At 39.4% G+C, this 22044-nt stretch overlaps 1 protein-coding gene across 4 annotated transcripts in view; it reads right to left on the bottom strand.

Annotated features, from left to right (window-relative positions):
- myo6a (myosin VIa) overlaps positions 1 to 20460 on the bottom strand; it is a 122706-nt gene extending 102246 nt beyond the window's left edge. For 2 of the 4 annotated variants that reach the window (XM_053645571.1, XM_053645579.1), the window contains exon 1: positions 20204 to 20460. The gene's annotated coding sequence lies outside the window, so the exon portion shown is untranslated. The remainder of the gene's footprint in view (positions 1 to 20203) is intronic. The other 2 variants (XM_053645588.1, XM_053645596.1) reach the window with 2 other exon arrangements.
- Positions 20461 to 22044: the final 1584 nt, after the last annotated feature.

Here is a 22044-nt window from a genome sequence, read left to right as displayed (position 1 = left end):
AAAGTGGTTCACTGAGGCATCTGCATTACACGAACTAGTTAATCTGGGCAAACTGAAAAAAGCTGACACTCAACAACCATGGCCTCCTCTAAATATATTAAAGCACCTCTGGCTTACAATTTCCACTGTCCCAAATGTCATTAAGAATATGACAGAAAGGACTTGCAGGAAGGTTTACCTGATACACAAGTGGTGGTGCACCGTTCTACTGTGAAGCACTGCTTGCACAAACATGATCTGCATGGAAGAGTCATCAGCAGGAAACCTTATCTGCGACCGCGTCACAAAATTAAATGCCTGATGTATGGAAAACAAACATCTAGATATGCTAGAGGCATTTCAGAAACAAGTACTGCAGACTGATGAAGAACAAATGGATATATTTAGCTACAATCAAAATAAAGGTGAAGCATTTGATGAACAATACACCTTCCAAACTGTGAAGGATGAGGGCGAATCTATTATGCTGTGGGGTTGTGTGCTAGCCATTAGCACAGGAAACATTACACAGGTAGATGGAAGAATGGATTCTAGTAAATATCAGGAAATTCTGGAAGCAAATGTGGCAGTGGCAGTCAAGGTACTGAAGTTGAAAAGAGATTGGCTTTTACAACAGGACAGCGATCAAAAAAGAAAACCTAAAAATCCACCATGAACTACTTCAAGAAATTCAAGCGGAAGCTTTTGAAACTGCCCTCAAAGTCCCCTGATTGAACATCATAAAAAATTAATAGGTAGATCATAAAACATGTGCACGCAAGCCAACCCAGTTATATCTCAGAACTAAAAATGTTCTACAAAGGAGAGTGGGCGAAAATTCATTCAACAAGGAAAGACAGACTGGTTACAAATAGAATTTGTAAGTTATGATATCTGGCAAAGGGGGCATTACTAAGTACTGACTTAGAAAGGTGTCTTAACTTTTGCAATCTTTGAATTACTATTTTTATATATTATATATATATATATATATATATATATATATATATATATATATATATATATTTTTTTTTTTTTAATCCAATTGAATGTTCATCAAACAGAAAGTAACTGTGCATTAATATTTGCAGAAGAATGTAATTTGCTACCGAAGTTGTTTTTACTTCTTTTAAAAATCAACAAAATATGTATTTGACCAGGGGTGCCGAAATATTTGCAATCAACCGTATGAAGAAAAGAAAAGTTGGTCATGAGGAAGAGGAACTCGGCACATGCCAGACTGTGCAAGACTGAACATGATCTTGTGACTGAACGTTCATAAGAATTAATACAAACCAACTTGACAGGTAAAGGTTTGGAGAAAAGGTGGAATTGTAGCATTTCTTAGGAAGTCATCTATTACTGAAATTCAATAAATTTGCTTCGAGTTCCCACGCATTTTGCGCAACAGGTTTACAAGTTCAGACTGCTCAGAAACATTTAAATAGAGGAGGAAGTAGCACTATTTGAACATTAGCCACTCATGCATTCATCAAAGCAGCAACAATGAGATCTTACCTTTACAATGCAAACTAATTTAAAAAATAAAAAAAAACATACTTCAGCACCTGCCTAGCAAAAAAACAACAACAACAGAATGAAGTAGAAAAGCTCATGCTGGAAATAAAACAAGTATACATGTATACGTTTAAATAAATTCAATCTCTACAACCTTATAATTTCTGGCTCATAACACAATTATTTTCCATCTAGTGGAACACATCCTCAGAGCGGTAACTAGCGTGCTAGCTCTTTGAATTGGACGCCTTTATACACGCACACATGGACACCGTTTCCTTAAAAGTCTGTCCTTTATATAATTACTTCCTACGTCTATTTTACTGTTTTTTTTTTGTTTTGTTTCGTTTTGTTTTTTTAAGTGTAATTAAAATTGGACCAATCATGTGACTAGCAGTGTTTTGGTGAGCTTCATCCGGCTAGTCACAAGTCATTTAGAGTTTAAAGAACACTGAAGAGTTTAACAAGGCTAATGGTGGTTATTTAAAGAAAATGAAAGCTATGATGAGTACAGGCTTGGAGAGAGCTGGTCTATTAGTCTGGGTTTTGGGGCAAACTTAACAATAGCATAAGGTTCATGTTCATCCCCATGTTCTTTCCCTTGCTGTTCTTCTTTAACTCAGATATTTACACTGTACAGGTCAAACGCCAGAACTGAAAGAGGACAATGTACACATGTATACACAGGCACAGACACAGACATAAAGAAACCAAAGCAATCCAACCCCATCCACCCACACACACTACACAAATTGCCCAGACCGGTCTTTCAATTCCATTTTGCCAGCATAAAAAAGTTGCGGTCTCGAGGACACCGGTTTTTCCACGTGTAAAAATTCCACTATGTCATCCATTAAAAAAATTTACCATAATTCTCATTACCACATACTCTGACATGGCCTAGAACCAGCCAATAGGACAAGGCATGTGGAAGGCTTGAGTCATTTATGTTGATGTTGAACACGATGGAAATTGCCATCTGATACCCTGAGCTGTACTATCCAACGTCCCCAATCAATAAGGCAGTTCACAGAGCGTGAACGGTATGAGTCAGTAACAGTAGAGGTCTGTCAGATGAGCACAACATACATTTTACCTCAAATAAATCTCTGCAACATCAATCAAGAGACTGACACTTTTTGAGCAGTACCAGCATTTTCAGACAATCAGGGTGCAAAGCAATGTCTCTATCTGTATCTGTAACTGTTTAGTGCACCAAATCTTCAGATCTGTATCTATATCTGCATATGCATTTAGCCCTGATGTGGGTGTGGCCTAAATCAGAATGCTTCTTTTGTTGTTGTTTTAAAATGAACCCGCTATGACTATGGAAACACTTGAAAAAATAAAATAAAAATCAGCTGTAGAAATGCCAGCACTGTCAGTCTGACAGTTCCTCAACCTCAGCTACATCACTCCAGTTCCTGTTTGTTTAATCACACTTACGCAGTTATTATTTGTGTTTGTGCCTGCCCGAATATAGCTGGCTCTATTTCCAAAAATACAAACAAACCAGTAGCCTAAAACCAGCACGATAGTTCTGATGAATTGACCTTGTAAACGTATCATGCAGCGCCATATTTTCATGTTAACCATGTTAATGAACGTGGTTTTTCTTCATTCCGCGAGTTTCATCTTTCACCGCTTGCCTGCAAGAAAGTAAAAACGTCCAGCTCACATTTGTTGTTGCCTCCATTACAGTGCCGCTTCTAGCATCAACCATATAATTATCTGTGTGTGTGTATATATATATATGTGTGTGTGTGTGTGTGTGTGTGTATGTACACAATATATATGTGTACATACATATCCAGCGTTCCTTTTAGCCTGTTAATATTTATTTATGTAAACAACTGTTAAGTGGAATGTAAGAAAAGGCTGTCATTTCTTTAGCACAACTTATATAACATATGTAGCAGCATTGCAGCAAACATTTAGTGGGCCAAACATTGCTCTTGTGGGCCAAACACAAGAGCACACATTGGTGTGATTTTAACTTGAAGGGGAGCGGAGAACAAACGAAAGCTTAATTACAGATCATTAAAAATGTCTTAAACACAGCTTTAAAAACATACTTCTACATCCATTTAGCAAACAATGCAAGTCTTAGGAGAGCAATTAGAGAATAAGTGGAGTCATCACAGCATGAATGGAGGAAGATAACTTCATTCAATTAAATGAATTTTTAAAAAAAAATCATTTTAAACTCATGTAAACACAAGGGAAACGTCTCACAGACCCGGCTCATACTTTTCAAATAAACACTAATAATAAGCACTGGCTATAGAAGGAATAACCTACTGTAAAATGTATCCGTAGGTTCATTATTGGGTTTTAAAGACTGATAATCTCAAAGAGTGAGATCTTTTTTGCCTCATGTGAAATGTATACACCTAAAAATGTAAAAAATACCATGTGGTGATTTGATTCCACAATTGGGATGCTGTTTAGCCCCTGTAACATTTTATTTATTAAACTTTTTGTTTCGAAACTGAAGCTAATAAATGATGCATTTAACCATTTAAAATGTGTTACAAGGTTTCTTCTCTGCTCTTAAAATGAGTAACAGGGTTGAAAGTAAGAATTTTAGCATAGAATTAATAAATGTTGTTAACTAGCATCTATCCCAGTGGCATGAGGACATTAAAGACATACTAATGCTTTACTTAAAATATTGTTTTTATATGTAATAGTATTCTTGAAATCTATTTTCAATCATGTGGGTAACAGGGTTGTACAATATTATTGAAATTAAAGAAGAAGAAAAAAAAAAAGGAATGAGAGAACCTGTTCAGTTGCAATGACGAACATCCTGTTGAACATGTGACTTGAGTAACGTTCCAAACACTTCATATTTCAAGGGGTAAATGTGTTCAAGTAACAGCGCTGAATGGATGTTGTGTTTCACATAACCTATAACTGATGACTCATGGAAAAATATGTTTTGCGCATGAGACATTACCACATTGGAGCAAAAATGAAATGACTAATGATTATAATTCAAGGTGAAATTTAATTATAAAATGCTATTACAGGTGTCTGTTACATGCTAGTACAAAATGTTGTCTGCAGTGGTTTTATTAATGTTTGAATTATTTATCTTTAACGTACACATACGTCATCTAGATCATTGTTGTTTGCTGCTCTGGCATTAGGTTCTTCTCTGCATGGGATGGGAAATGCTCTCTAGAGGAAATGCCCTTCCATACAGGGTGTGCCTGCTAGCTGTTTGCTTAGCCTGCATTGACAGAGTACATGAAAACAAACATGTGACACAAGAACAGCCAAGAACTGAGGAAATCCCTCGACTTGGCGGTCTTATCGTGGAAAGGAGACATTCGAAAAACCTCAGACTCGTTCGGACCGGTCCTAACGACAACCATTGACCTGAATACAGCTCAGAGCACAGGGATGTTGAAAACACAAATATCATTTTAAAGTCACTGTTGTCCGAAACATACCCATGAGGGCTACTGTAACTGCTCCACGTGACTCACCAATATTACAGCCATGTGTAAACATAAAAAATATTCCCCATTCAGACCACACCTTTGACCAGGATACAGCTTAAAGCATTCATTCCTGTTTAAAAGCTGAATGACCTTCAGTCAACTCTGAGCTTGCATTCAGGATGCTGTCTTACTGTTATCGCTAACGGCTAATGCTACATTATTCTCAAAAAAACCCGCTGCTGAAATGTCAAATCTGATTGGTCAGAAGGTGTTGAATAATCTATAACACCAGGGATCTGACAGTAATTTATATAGTAAAATCTATATATATAGATGAGGATTATTAAAACACTCGCTCTAATATATTACCGTTTCTATAGTAACAGCTAGTTCACAGGGACTGTATGGCAGACATTCCATATAATCCAATGCTAATAATAAACAATTAAACATTGATTATTCACTTCAGAATTATTAGCATTGTTGATCAACAATGATTAATGTTAATCAGTACATTGAAATGTTATAAAATTCGAATTATACACAGTAATTCAAATCTACCACTCAAACAACAGGACAAAATATTTATCTAAATAAATATTTTTTTAAAAAAGTCATATTTTAAGAGCTGATTTAAAAAAAAAAAAATCTTCTCTAAAAAAAAATAAACCAAACAAACAAACAAAAAAAACCCCCACACATTCATGCTAAAACTATTCACACCCATTGGAAATATTTGAAATAAATTCAAAGTTTTTTTTTTGTTTGTTTTTTTTTTAGGGGGGGTAAAAACGCATTTCATTTGTTGTCAGTCCCCAAATATTACATTACATTACATTACATTTATGGCATTTGGCAGACGCCCTTATCCAGAGCGACTTACATTTATCTAATTTATACAACTGAGCAGTTGAGGGTTAAGGGCCTCACTCAAGGGCCCAGCAGTGGCAGATTACATCATTGCTGGGATTTGAACTCATGACCTTTCAATTAGGAGTTCAACATGTTAACCATGGGGCTACCACTACTACTAAAGTTTCACATATCTGAAAGAGTTAGAAATTTGCCAGGAATTGTACACATGAACACAATGTTCCTCTAGAAGGAGGATAGTAGGGGAGGGGGGGAAAGTTTAAAAATCAACTGCCATCACTATCACCACCATCAACAACAACCTGCATGTATCCAACCTTGATAAACATTAGAGAACGGGGCTCAGTGCTGTTATAGTCTTAGGGATAGGCATCTCAAATTATTAACTGAATGGGTACGAATTATTTTTGTAGAAAAAAAATTCACTCCGTTAAACCTTTTTCCGGGGCTGGCAAGTGGAGCAAAAGAAAGGTGTTCGGCCATGTCAGGAGATTGAGAGTTCAAATTCCAACAACGTTACAGCCGTCCGTGTCAAGAGAGCAAAAGTTGGCCGTGCTCACTGTGTAGGAGGGATGTAATACTGTCTGCCCAGTCAATCACACTTTAGCGGCATTAAACAGTCGTAGGCATTTGTGAGTTCATGTATGTGGAAGAGGATAGATAGTGCTTACGTCCGAGAGCGTTAAGGTGCCCTGTCTGAATGTTTAACAACATGTACAGAAGGTTAAATAGATGTAGGTGGTTGGCTTCACGTGTCTCAGAGGAAGTAAATTTTAGACTTCACCCTCCTCAATTGGTCATCACGTGATAGGGGATAGTTAGCTAGTGGGTGGGAATTGGCAAGCCCAAACTGGTGGAACAAAAAACATTTTCTGTGTTGAGAAAACCCATACATAAATGAATAAATACCACAATGTCACCGTATGTTCTTAACCATCAATGATTCAGCTCAGTATTTGGATTTGATTCTCCCTCGCTCCCTGCAAATTAGTTTAGTTGATACAGTGGGGGAAATAAGTATTGAACGCGTCAACATTTTTCTCAGTAAATATATTTCCAATGAGGTTATTCACACGAAATTTTCACCAGACATCAGTATTAACTCAAGAAATCCGAACATATATAGGAACTCACGACATTAAAGTCCATAAATGAAGTTATGTGTAATAAAGTGGAATGAGTTAATACAGAGTTAATTTCTTGAGTTAATACTGATGTCTGGTGAAAATTTCATGTGAGTAGCCTCATAGGAAATATATTCATTGATAAAAATGTTGACGCATCCAATACTTATTTCCCCCCACTGTATGTGCCTCCAAATGAATAAATGCAAATAGAAATGCTTCAAAGAGCCTGAGTTACATTGGTACAAACATGGTAAACAAATCAGCAGCTTTGAGCTACTTGTAAGCAGGGCAGGGTTACATTAATCACTCAACAGGGCCACATCATCATATAGGTACCATAATAAAGGTCAAACATGCTGTATAGTGAATTGAATACAGCCAAAAGGAGGGATTTTAAGTGCAACAGATATGATGGAAAACCTTTATAGCTTCAAACCTTCAAGGTAATGCATACATTAGTCCAAATGAAGGCTCACACCTGTAGGTCTTTCATTAAAGCCCAAGGTAAACATATATTTCACTGCAGAACTGCTACAGGGCTGGAAAGGAGGTTGTGAGAACGTATTTTCAAAACACAAATGTTGATGTCGGTGTCACAAAGCCAAAAATGTATCAAAGAAATATCAAAAGGCATAGAAAAATTCTAAAGATTTGAAAGACTCTGTTGCCCAATATAGTGGCATGAAAGTTACTTTAACGATGAATAGTGATCCCTTACCATTTTATGCTAATCTTTACATTTGATGTTTTTAGAAACATCTGACCATCAGATGCCAACATTCTTGCTGTTAGTGTCTCAGCTGCCCTTGAATAATGGTAAAGTGTTCATCTTATCACCTTGGGAGACTTCTGAAGATGACGCATCCATCCCTAGCTGATCTTACAAGCCAAGCTCTACCTGTCGATAGATAGTCTGGTACTTATCATAACTAAATGTGAGCAAGAGCCACCTTCCTTTACAGATAGAGGTCATCTGAGTTACTTTGCAAACGTCCTAAGCGTCCTCTAGCCTCCTCTATTACTCACCACTGACTGGTTTCAATTTAAAATCTTTAAAAGATTAGATACAGTGACTTTTCCAATCCAGGGACTAGATCCTGTGCCTAAAGCACATTTCCCCCCAGAAAGTGAGCATACGCAGAAGTACAGACAGCCAATCAGATTATGACGTTCAAATACATCCCGAAGCTTGTGACCAGAAAAGTGTACAAACGATATCAAATGCTCTGTGGCCCATGGATGAAGCATCTGAGGTTGAGACTAGCGCTTGCTTCAAGGAACATTCAGCTGTCTGGTGATGGACAGCAGATTTGAAAAGATTTTGTGGCTGGTACATTAGCCTTCAACCACCCAGACTAGTAGTTGTTGTGTTATATGGGATTTAATTACTACAGTACTGAGTGGAAATTAGCAATGACTTTTTGATCTGGTTGATCCTCTATGGATGTTACATCAGAATTCAGACATCTGCTTTAAACATTGGCCACTAAAGAAGATGCATCAATTAAGACATAGTTAGGTTTATTTACTTTATTTCATCTGCATTAGCACACTACTGCAGAATGTAAGGATTTGTGGCCTGGGGACGACTACAGTCCGTAATAAGGCTTAAGAAGAAGACGGACACAAGGAGAAAGAACCCTGTAAGTTATGCCATGTTGGGCCCACTCCTCTTCCATGCCACACAATCACGGATTGTTACAGCAGATCACTGGGGACTCACTGTCGTGGTAAGCTGGTCACATGACCACACACTTTGTGTAGGCCGGGATGGTCACATGACTGCAGACTTTGTGCTGGATGAGATGCTCACGTGACCAGGGATTGTGTTGGCTGAACACAAAAGGTGGCGGTATGTCATCTTGACAATAGGACCAAAGGCAAATCTAACAAAGGCTACAGAAGAGCTTGAAGTTACATGATCTCACAAAGCATGGTAGAGAAAATGGAGCATTTGTTGAACGTGTTTAACTTCAATTATTGTTCTATAACATAAAATGAATGTACAGAACAAGCAAATTGCCTAGATGGTTCGTCCTTATACTGAAGATGTGGTTTCACAATGACAAAAATCGTATCCCATGGATAACAAAAGAAAACTAGATCCAACAAAGAGATGACCAAACCGAAAAAAAAAGCGGGGGGGGGCTTCCTGATTACACTGCTTCTGCCTAAACTATACGTATGATGCTACAGATAACCATCAGTAAACACTATCAAATTAAAAAACTAAATTTATATAGCACACATCAAGGTATCCTATGGTTCTCTTGTGAAGTGGATGGGGGAAAAAAAAAAATCAGTAACCAGCCTGCTAAAAAAAACAATAGAACTATCATAGAAATTCTAATGTTTTCCACAACACATACCATTACAAACCATCAGCTAACCATTAAAACCATTACCATTATTGGTCCTAAATGGTATCCACTAGACATAACATGCCACCAATAGAAGGCAACAAATTACCAGTAGAGACCCACAGGGACCATTACAGTTTCCATAGAAGAAAAACAAAAAACAATTCCCATTATAACCATTAAAACCAGTCTATGAGGTTTTCTATTGGGCCAGGACAAAAATACATGTATAGGATAATACTTTTTTTTTTTATTAAAGTAGGCTCTGTAGAATGACAATCTCCAACATTTTTGATCTCTTAACAACCAGAGAAAGGAAAAAAAAAAAACTTGCTATCAACTGTCACAAAAAGTATTTATTTGTAATCTATACATGCTACTTGTTCCAAATCATACCATCTGCTTATTAGATTATGATTTTCAGAATAAAAAACACACGGGTATATAGAAACACTGACAAAAACTGAGCCAAATAAAGTGCAGCATAAAGCTACCATGTATGCTAACTCTCCTGCTAGCACAACACACAGCTGTTAAACATGTTGAGAGGGAGGGAAAAAAACGTTAGCTAGACTGGAATCATATCTTATATGTTCACTGTGAGGAGAAAACACCACAGCTAGCCATAGCAAACCACTGGCTAACAACTTTCTAACCTTTTGTCAAAGTGTTACATCAGACACTTTCTTAGAAAAGATACAACAAACTAACCAACTAGCCTGCCACACTTTATGTTTTATTATGTTATGTTAGCTACCACTTTTTAGCCTTGTCATTCAGGTTTCCAGGCTACTAAAACATGGGACTGGGCATGACATTAGCTAGCTAATGCGAGCTAGATAATGCATTTCTGATTTATAAACCTCTGAGGAGTGTGAAATTTTTTTTTGTCGCATCACTGCAGTCACATTGCTGTACGGATGTAATTTTCATACGTCACACAATCAAGCAATCCTTGACAAAATGACATCATCTATATTTTACAGCATTACTGCAGAACAAGTTTAGTGAACATCTGGCTAATGTATACTTCTTCCCAGTTGTGTAACATTTCATATAAAGTGAAAACAGGGCTGCGTTTTCTCCAACACCTCCTGTCCTCATCAGGTAGGGCATAACCTGTGCCATGTATGAGGAATCTGGTGGAGCCTGATTTTGTTGTCATCCCAGATGCGACCTTGAAAGATTAGCAAAGCTTTTTTTTTTTAATCTATTCATTAAACCATGAAGTTAGACATCTTGTACAAGTGGACACACCTTACCAGGTGACAACTAGTTACGTGTCATTCATGAACGACTCGTTCAATCTGAATGAATCTTTAATATGACTCGGGAACAACGAGCCGTCTCCGAGAGTGATTCGTTCAGTTTGTGTTGCGCTGCAATATCCCCATAAGTTCTGTACAGGAAACAGAAATGATTAGTTCACCTCTCGAGTCTTTGGGTTCAAGTCATTTGTTCATCACGTCACAGTCCCAATGCATTCAGCCGACGGGGCTGGGATGTGATGAACGAACAACTCGAACCCGAAGACTCAAGAGGTGAACTAATCATTTCTGTTTCCGGGGAACAGACGTGACAAATGTGACGTGACAAAAGAAAACACGACTCAGATCTGGAGGTGAGGTGAACTAACAGACTGCATAGCCTGAATACCCAGCTAAGCTATTAATTAATCATTTCTGTTTGTCATAATTTGGCGTCGGCTGCAATAAACCTATAGTTTATTTTTCATTCCAAATGTGATCAGCGTTTGCGTAAGTACTAGATGTGTTGAAGAATTCAGCACGTAAAGTTTTAATTATATTCTGCTGAAATTAACGCAATGACTCGAAAAAAAGATTCATTCATTTTTCTGAACGGGATTCAAAGAGCCGAGTCAGTAAAATGATCCGAACTTCCCATCACTAGTGACAAACATTACCAATGAAATACGTTTAAATAGAACTTTCAGCCACACCTTACCACAGGTTAAAAACCTGCCCTGGAGTATTCGGTGAAAAGTCACACCCTAGAGAATTTTTTTTTTTTTTTATAAACATTCCAGTCTCTTTAAAGGTACACGGAATGATGTATTTACCACACAATAAGAATAAATGATTGTCTTATTCTTATGGGAATGTCATGAACTTTCAGTTCAGCACCTTGATTTTTGCTGACATGAGCAGGCTTCAATTACTTCAATACCTAACCACAGCGCTCGGTCCACACATTTTACAGAGTTTAAAAATTGACAAGCCATATTCCTATCTATTCCGGTCAAACTCTAATGCCAATAAAAATGCCCTGACTATAGTGTGACACCATGAATAAAAAAGTTAATGAGTTGTGGAACGGTTTCAAAAAAGGCACAGGGAACGTACAAGAAACTGCATTTTTGTTAAAAAAAAAAATAAATAAATAAATAAATAAATAAATAAATAAAATTTACACTTGGCCTATTTGGTCATATCCCTTTAAAAGGGATAAGAATATAAGCAATCATTGTGTCGTGTTTTTAAATATACAGATAACTTAATGAGATGTTGCCTCAGTACAACTCAAATGAACATGAATCTCTAAGACTCATTCTCCAAGAGTCCTTTCTGTGAAGATTTTTCCTTTATAAATGAAATACTTAAAGAAGATAAAGAGGCTCTCATTTCCTGAAACGGAACATCTGGTTTGGAGTGATACACCCCAGTGTGATGGCGTCGACGGTAAAGTGAACAGAACCAGAGCAGCCACGGCGCCACTGTAAGATAAACATATAGAAAGACTTCAGGATGTCCAGCAAAGAGGAAAGAGGTTCCCCGGAGACGTTTCCCATGACCGAGCGAACCAGAAAAAAAAATTACATCACACGACTTGTACAGCAAAAGCTGATACACAGAACTCCCCAGAACTCCTCCACTGATTATGAAGTCCAAGTTGGCAGGACTTCAGAGCAAAGATGCAGTGGGAGAACCTGAGAAAGCATGACTCATAACCCAACAAAAGCACTGGGTGAACGTTTCTGCCATGTTCTTTAAACAACTTACACAGTGTGGGCATTTACTTCAAGAAACTGTGCGCAAAAATAAATTAGATTGAAGCTTGGTATATAAAAATACAGTTTTCCTTCCAAGAGTTTTGAATTAGACATAAACAGCAAGACAGTCATAACATTAAAACCACTGACAGGTGAAGTGGATAATATTGATTATCTCGTTACAATGGCACCTGTCATGATGTGGGATATATTAGGAAGAAAGTGAACAATCCGTTCTCAAAGTTGACGTGTTGGGAGCAGGAAAAATGGGCAAGCGTAAGGATTTATCAAGGATCAAATTTGAAGTTTGTCAAGGACCAAATTGTGATGGTTAGACGACCGAGCGAGAACATCTCCCAAACAGCAGGTTCCCGGCATGCAGTGGTTAGTACCTACCAAATGTGGTCCAGGAAAGGACAACCAGTAAACAGGCGACAGGGTCATGGGCACCCAAGGCTCATTGGAGCGAAAACTATCCCGTCAGGTCCGGTCCCAAAGAAGAGCTACTCCAGCACAAATAAATGTTAATGCTGTCTATGATAGAAAGGTGTCAGAACACCCAGTGCATCACAGCTTGCTGTGTATGGGGCTGCGTAGCTGCAGCTCGTTCAGACGTCCAAAAAGCATGTTACTTCCTGTTATCACTTACATTATAACAAGTACAAACATAAACGTTGTTCCCTGAGCTCCCGAGTGGCACAACAGAAAAGCCTTCAACCCATCATTGGGAAATTAATACCTCGAATTCCAATAATGCCACAGCCATGAATTGTCCTAGAGCAGTGCTCACCAACCCTGGAGATCTACCTTCCTGAAGACTTTAGCTCCAACCATAACCGTGCCCACCTGACCATCTAATTATTGCCTTAAGCGGCTGCGGCTCAGGTGGTAGAGCAGGTTGTCCACTAACCGTAGGGTTGATGGTTCGATCCCTGGTCCCTCCGCATGCCGAAGTGTCCTTGGGCGAGACAATGAACCCCAAATTGCTCCTGATGGCAGTTGTGGCAGTTGCTCCTGGTGTGTGAATGGGTGAATGAGAAACAGTGTAAAGTACTTTGTAGAACAGCTAAGGTTAAAAGTTCCACTGATTCCAGTGTCAGTGTTTTAATGTCCATAGAAAATGCCGGATACATTTTCCTCCATTCAGGCCCATAATAGCATGAACTAAACTGTGCCTTAATAAAATGGGTCAAGGTCTCCTTTCGCTAAGGCCTCTTAATGAGACTGGGCAAAACTCCATAACTACAACCCTCGAACAAAATACCACCATTCACACACTGACTGCATTTTACACACAGAACTTTTAGTGATTCATTTCATGCATGAGTTATCTGCAACGTACACTTCGCAAAGGAATGCACAAGTAATGCATTTTCCCTTCATTATTAACCAAGGTCATGTGGCCATTTAGAGATCACTCTAGACAGGAGAAATTATGCTAATGCTAACTGGAAATGTTGCGTTAGCTATAAAATTACCAATCATTTATTTTCCACATTATAATTGCACACCAATGTTGTGGATTGTGGAACAGAAACAATTACACCAAAGTCTGTTGAATTCCGGATTCTGATTGGTGATAAGGTTTTCTAGAACAACAGCTCTTAGAAATAGTGCTGGATTCAAGGCAAATCACATATTTATATTTATACCCTTGCTCTATTACATTATCATTTCTATAGTTACAACGTACATAGGGAATTGTATTGGTGGACGATCCACATAAACAGCTTAAAACAGCATAAAAACGTGTTTTCTTTGATGTTTATTGTGCCGTTTTTGGAAGGAGCCTCCAGTGTCAGCACTTTGAAACTGTCAGAAGTAAAGCTGTAACTTTTTATGTTTTCTGACATGGGTTTCAAAAAAAAAAAAAAGTAAGTGAAAAAAAAAAAGAGTAGAGAACACAGGGCTTTCTGGTTTCACAGTAGCATGACAAGCAGCAAGTTTGTGTCTTATTAACTTTAAACGTGAAGAAAAAAGAGAGGCTGGTGATATAACATAAGTGATAACAGGAGCTAACCTGTTTTGCAGACATTCCACACCATTAAATGTAATTTAAACGAATAAAAAAAAATTAAAAAAGTGTGTTATATGTTAAACTGGTCATTGATTATTCTCCTATAATTTCAATTTATCGCATTTTATTCCCTTAATAATGTCAACAAACAAAAGTTGTCTTGCTATGACCAAAGCAGTGATGGTTTAGCAGTTAAGGAACTGGGTTACTGATCGGAAGGTCGGGGATTCAAGCCCCAGCGCTGCCAAGCTGCCACTGTTTAGCCCTTGAGCAAGGATCTTAACCCTCTCGGTTCCAGGTGCACTGTATCATGGCTGACCCTGGGCTCTGACCCCAACTTCCTGACACACTGGGGTATGTGAAGAAAAGAATTTCACTGTGCTGGAATGTATATGTGATTAATAAAGACTCATTATCATTATCAAATAAGGTCGTTGGTCTTATACAGTATCTCACAAAAGTGAGTACACCTCTCACATTTTTGTAAATATTTGATTGCCCAAGAGGGTTAAGGCAGTGTGGGAAAATAATGGTGGCCACACAAAATATTGACATTTTGGGCCCAATTTGGACATTTTCACTTAGGGGTGTACTCACTTTTGTTGCCAGCGGTTTAGACATTAATGGCTGTGTGTTGAGTTATTTTGAGGGGACAGCAAATTTACACTGTTACACAAGCTGTACACTCACTACTTTACATTGTAGCAAAGTGTCATTTCTTCAGTGTTGTCACATTAAAAGATATAATCAAATATTTACAAAAATGTGAGGGGTGTACTCACTTTTGTGAGATACTGTTTATATAAATATATATATTGGGGGGGAGAGAAAGGCAAATAATCTATCAATGAGATGACAATCAGGTGTGAGTGTGTTTTATTTAAAGAACAGGGATCTATCAGAGTCTGATCTTCACAACACCTGTTTGTGGAAGTGTATCATGGCACAAACAAGAGATTTTGAGGATCTGAGGACCTCAGAAAAAGAGCTGTTGATGCTCATCAGGCTGGAAAAGGTTACAAAACCTTTTCATTCCAGCATAAGAACCTTTTTCCCATCTGTGAAACATGGTAGTATCATGGTTTGGGGCTGTTTTCCTGCATGTGGGCCAGGACGACTTCATCATTGATGGAACAATGAATTCTGAATTATACCAGCGAATTCTACAGGAAAATGTCAGGACATCTGTCTGTGAACTGAATCTCAAGAGAAAGTGGGACATGCACCAAGACAACGACCCTAAACACACAAGTCCTTCTACCAAAGAACAGTTAAAGAAGAATAAAGTGAATGTTTTGGAATGGCCAAGTCAAAGTCCTGACTTAATCCAATAGAGATGTTGTGGAAGAACCTGAAGCAAGCAGTTCATGTGAGGAAACCCACCAAACATCCCAGAGCTGAAGCTGTTCTGTACTGAGGAACGGGCTAAAATTCCTCCAAGCCAATGTGCAGGACTGATCAACAGTTTCTGGAAACAGTTATTGCTGCACAAGGGGGGGGAATACTGGTTTATTTTCTTCAATAAATAAAAGACCAAGTATAATATTTCTGACTCATTTATTTAAATGGGTTCTCTTTATCTACTTTTATGACTTAGGTCATATTTATCCTGTAATATAGAACATTCAAAAGGGTTCACAAACTTTCAAGCACCTCTGTACAGTATAATAGAGGCTGAACATGAGTCACGGCCATTCGCTCCAGAGTACACTTCATTCAGTCAGTGACCTAGGGCAGGTTGCTACAGAGAATACACACCAGAGGCTGGGTTCATTTGGATGCGGTCAGAGCTCCGCCTTGCTCAGATGGCTACAGACAGGTACAGACAAATCTGATCTGTACTGACAGTAAAGTAGCTGAGAGAGGCATTTAGCACACACTTCCATTTAGCACACACTTATCAACAACATTCTGATAATGCAGGTAGTTCTCAAGACTTACTGTCATCATGATAAGCCTAATGAGCCTGTTCCACACTTGTTCACACCAATGAAAGCTCAAGAATTTCATCGATATAGAGAAATAATGGCAGTTAAATGGTTAATGACGGATAATTAAATGGTAAGTAGGTCAAGCGGAGTCGAAGGCGAGTTCAAAAGATGAGTCTAAATATATTACACAAAAGACTCTGTGCTCTTCTGGCAGTTAGGAAATCACAAACACACCTCCATGAAATCTGCTGGTCAAAGTAGCATCTACTAGATGACGTGGGTCTGGGACTTTATCTTGTTTAGCACTAGGGTTGTGAAGGTGAGGAAATTTTCCCACCGGTTAATCAATGTGGGACAACACCACTTTTAAATCGCTTATAAATGCCCATGTACATTTCCCTTTTGCTTTCAAAATAGTGGCAATTCGGGGATGGCAATCGCTTGAATGGTGCAGGTTCCCTATTAACATTGGGTTTAAATCCAAAATATAACCAAATATAACCAAAAACCTCTCCCCGTCAGTCAGCCGGCTCGCCTCACTCTCCCCGTCAGTCAGCCGGCTCGCCTCACTCTCCCCGTCAGTCAGCCGGCTCGCCTCACTCTCCCCGTCAGTCAGCCGGCTCGCCTCACTCTCCCCGTCAGTCAGCCGGCTCGCCTCACTCTCCCCGTCAGTCAGTCGGCTCGCCTCACTCTCCCCGTCAGTCAGTCGGCTCGCCTCACTCTCCCCGTCAGTCAGTTCGCCTCGCCTCACTCTCCCCGTCAGTCAGTCGGCTTGCCTCACTCTCCCCGTCAGTCAGTCGGCTCGCCTCACTCTCCCAGTCAGTCAGTCGGCTCGCCTCACTCTCCCAGTCAGTCAGTCGGCTCGCCTCACTCTCCCAGTCAGTCAGTCGGCTCGCCTCACTCTTCCCATTAGTCGGCTCGCCTCACTCGGCTCGCCTCACTCTTCCCGTCAGTCGGCTCGCCTCACTCTACCCGTCAGTCAGTCGGCTCGCCTCACTCTACCCGTCAGTCGGCTCGCCTCAGTCTGCCCGTCAGTCGGCTCGCCTCAGTCTGCCCGTCAGTCGGCTCGCCTCACTATCGTCACATGATAAATGAAATCTGACTCTTGCTGATCTGTGCTCTGACTCATTCGACTCGTGCTGAATTGAGAAGACGTGTTCAGTTTTTAATTGTAGTGTCCGTTCTCTAACTGACTATGAAAAAGCAAAACGACAGTGGGGGCGGTGCCGCGGTGGGCAAGAGATGTAATTGGTGTATGGCCGAACACCGTGTAACACCGGTAACACCGACTATCGCAGTAAGCCTATTTGGCACCAAACGTATTTTGGTCTGCAACCAAGAACTAGTGATATAAGAAACTTCAAGATGCCACTGCTGGGCCCTTGACCCTCAACAAGTATTTTATATATAAATGAGATAAATATAAGTCGCTCTGGATAAGTGCGTCTGCCAAATGCCATAAAAGTAATGTAATGTAATGTAATAAGATGTTGGGAAACTGATGTTCAAAAATTACTTTGCCAATCCTAATGCTAATAAAACTTCCTTTGAGCACCTACGAAATCGGAATAAATACCTTAAAGGTGTAAGAGCATGTGACCGTTTTAATCATTTGTATACAATGACTTTGTGCAGAAGCTGTATACGAGGTTCTCAGGAACCAGGAGAATGACTTGTAAAATGTTTCACGGTTGTTATTTTTCGTCATGTATTAGTAAACTGGCACATCTGATCGCATCAAATCCCATTTAAACACAGCCCAGTTTCCTGCATGACATGCTGCACCTCATATTCAATAATGAAAGGGTTTCTTTAGTCTGTGTAGTCAATGTCAAAAAATATGGGGTGACAGTGAAGAGAGCGTCTGTCTTCAAACCTCATGGCATACAATGATGGTAAAACCACAGGATTTGAGGTCATCGAACAGCATGTCCGCTTGCCCACAATGACAACACTGCCTCCATGTTTCTTTGTCCAGAATAATAAAAAAAATTAAATAAAGTCAAATAAAATAAAAAAAAGAATAATTCAACATTGAATGTTAGGAATGTGAGACGTCCTCAAGAACCATAACCAGCTTTTAAACCAACATTACCAGGTGAGTCACAAAACCTAAAGACCAACACCTGTAGGTGTGTCATGGCACTCGGGCTTGGTAAGGCGACACGCCCAGTACTCTGGAAGGCAAAGCACAGGCTCAAACACCATCCCTTTATCCAACACAACGGGAACCAGGAGCACGATATAAAAATTGGGCCATAGTTCTATACTTTAAAGCTGGATTTATGACACAGGAACCAAACCTTAAATTGACCCTGCCTCGGGTACCTTGTAAATTTTGCTTACTAATACATGATAATACATCTATACCTCTTTGGTGTTCATGAATTACCACAAGCAAGCGTAACAGCAATCCAGCATTCATCTGAACGATTACGCCGATATGAATGCTGAAGAGCATGGCCCTTCTGTGCCCTTTGCTCCACTGTTAATTTAACAACATGCTGGAGACACAGGAAGTGCAATTCTGTCATAATGACTTACAGTGAAAGTCAGTGCACCCATAAAAAAAACAGTCATGTAGACAGCCAGGGCAAAGGCTAAGCCTCTGAATGAACCACTTCACTAGAAGGTTAATGATCACTTCATCCCCCCAATTCATAGTAAACCAATTACTAAACCTGAGAAAGACACTCAGCTACTTGGGAAGTTATGGTTGGAAACAGGCCAAGACTGAACCGAATATATTTACAATAAGACTGCGTTCATATTGATGACTCGTGATCTCGTCATGATGATATTAGAGTCAATGAATTTCCAGGGCAGGTGAATAAATGGACCACGTCGGTGCTTCCAAGACCACTGGTTCTGAAGTTGGACAGAATTTTGGATTCCTTTAGATCACTGCGTCTCAATCATTAAGATTTTCACAACGTTCATGACCCCAGGCTCAACCTTATAACATCCCTGTAACCGGGTATTCTTTAAATCAGGGGTTCTCGCATGTTCTACAGCCAGGAATACCCTTTAAAACCTTGCCGTTCATTGAGTCATTCACTGATCCTTATCTAGATCCTGGTCAGGATCATGCCGAATCCATAGCCACGATCAGGAATCCGATCAAACTCAGGCTTCACAGACGTCTGGAGATCTCTGAACCGTACTGTCGCATCGAAATGTTGGGAGGAGCGATCTACCACGAGAGATGGGACGAGACGGAAGGGTAAAACGAGGAACGCGGAAATGGAAACCGTGTACGGTGCAGGGGAATGAACTTTCGAGGACCTGGATTACCCAATATCATCCTTACTGTAAATCTCACCAAATCACGAATCCCACAGGAATACACTGGAGCTTGAAAAATATTTGTGGAGCCCAACAGCATTTCATTCCGATATAATATACGAGGCAAACAGATGTATGACAACGTAAAGTCAGCCAGGTTCAAGTGAGCAGAAGACCTCTGACCTCTGACCTGGTTACTCCTAGTGACACCCTATCCTGCTGGGTATCTGCATGAGATTTTTCTTCTACTATCAAGTGTACTGGACAGGATGTCCCCATGAGTGTCTCTAAGAGTGTTTAAAAAGCAAGTGCATGCCACTTATATGGATTATTTACAAATACTCATATGTATGCAGGATTTATTTTGAAAACATCAGCTGTTCAGATCAGGAGTGTAGGAATGAGGATTTCTGCTTGATTTAAAAAGAAAAAAGAAAAGAAAAAGAAAAGGAACAGATCAGCTTGTCTGATTAAATATTCCACAGCTAGACAAATATAAAATGTACATAAGACAAAACAGACTCCTTATGGGTGCAGAACCGAGGACGGAAACAGTGCCAGTCGTTTCCTCCGTGAGCGTCTAGCGCACTTTCCCAAAAAAACAAAACAAAATAATATATAATACTGAATAATCAATCAGTGTGTACTCACCTTGTACCTCTATGGGCCGGTATACTCCCTAATGGCTGTGTGTCAATTTACATTAAAGTTAAAGTGCGCACACAGAGATGTCCCGACCTGCAGATCCCTCTATTATGATCTCTCTCTGCCTCCGTCCGACTCCCACAATGAACACGATACACAGGTTGCCAGATCCTGCAATAATATGCTCACGCTGTTCACAACGCAACTAGTTTTCCAGCAAACCAGACACGCTTGAGTATACTTAAGATTCTTACAACCACTTGTTCACAAAAAATTAGTTTTATCCAACCGAGTGTGGTCAGGAATACTCAACTGGAACGGAAATTCGTCCAATCTGGCAACACGTTATCCACGGATGAGGCGTGATGTCACATATTTCTATTAGCCAATCAGAGTGCTTCAGCGCGGTAGTGACGTCACGCATGCACACGACTGGACCTTTCTCAGCAGGTGTATCGTATTGGTTGGAGTTTGGAGCCACCCCCCCACCCCCCGTTAATCCAAACCTCTGCAGGTGAAGAGGGTATTCATTTTTATATTAAAGCAATAGTCAGTCCTTACTATACTTAAAGTAGTTTTGTATATTTGGAACATTTTACAATGTACAGTTATTATGCAAATGAGGATCCGTCTAATTAAATATGGATATATTTACATAATTAAAAATGGTGTTTTTGTTTTTTTGGTAAATATGAGTAAAGAAGGCTGTGAAAAAGTGTAAACATATTTCCACTGAGGCTATACACATGAAAATTTCACCAGACTTAAAAAGTATTGAACACGCTAACTGAAATGTATTTAATACTTAGTGGAGAAGCCTTTGTTTGTAATGAAGCTTCAAGACACTTCCTGTATGAAGAAATTAATGGTCGCAGTATTCAGGTGTGATTTTTGGCCCATTCTTCTAAACATATTGTCTTTAAATCTTGTTCAATTGGATTCAAGTCAGGTGATTGACTGGGCCATTCTAACATCTTGACTTTGGTGCCTGCTGCGTCCAAGTGTTTCTGGAGCTCTTTCTGAGTGGTCCTTGGCTCTTGGGTTATTCTTCTGACTCCCTGGTCAGAAATCATGCGAGGAGCTCCTGTGCGTGGCCGGGCGATGATGGAGTGATTTTGCTTCCACTTGCGGATAATGGTGCTTACTGGAGGATTCGGAAGTTTTGAAATACATCTGTATCCGATTCCATCAATATGTTTCGCAACAATAAGGCTACGAAGGTCTTGGGAGAGCTCTTTGCTTTTACCCATCATGAGATGTTTCTTGTGTGACACCTTGGTAACGAAAAGCCGTTTTATAGACCATCAATTTACTAACCCAGCAGTATGTTTAGAAGAACGGACCAAAGTCACACCTGAATACTGCGGCCGATTAATTTCTTCATACAGGAAGCGTCTTGAAGCTGTCATTACAAACAAAGTCTTCTCCAGTAAGTATTAAATAAATTTCACTTAGTGTGCTCAATACTTTTTTCCTTTGTCTTTCCACTTTATTACACATAACTTCATTTATGGACTTTAATATTTGGATTTCTTTATACGTGTGGATTTCTTGAGTTAATACCGAAGTCCGGTGAAAATTTCATGTGAACAACCTCATTGGAAATATATTTACTGAAAAAAATGTTGACGCGTTCAATACTTATTTCCCACCACTGTATTTTTCCAATGACCACTTGTGGTGCTGTTTCGTTCTACAAAAATCATCTGTTGTCAAACATTCATCAGCAGCGAATAATCTGACGAGGATGCCAAAAACGAAACCTCCTATTGCTGTCTTTTCATGTTTGAAAGACATGGGAGGCTTTCCCCTGCTCGTTCCCTTCCTACAAGACAACTTCCCTTTAG

Source organism: Ictalurus furcatus, chromosome 2 (genome assembly GCF_023375685.1).
Source record: "Ictalurus furcatus strain D&B chromosome 2, Billie_1.0, whole genome shotgun sequence".
Taxonomy (NCBI): domain Eukaryota; kingdom Metazoa; phylum Chordata; class Actinopteri; order Siluriformes; family Ictaluridae; genus Ictalurus; species Ictalurus furcatus.
The sequence above is the reverse complement of the archived record's forward strand: the minus strand, read 5'-3'. Positions and strand labels throughout refer to the sequence as shown.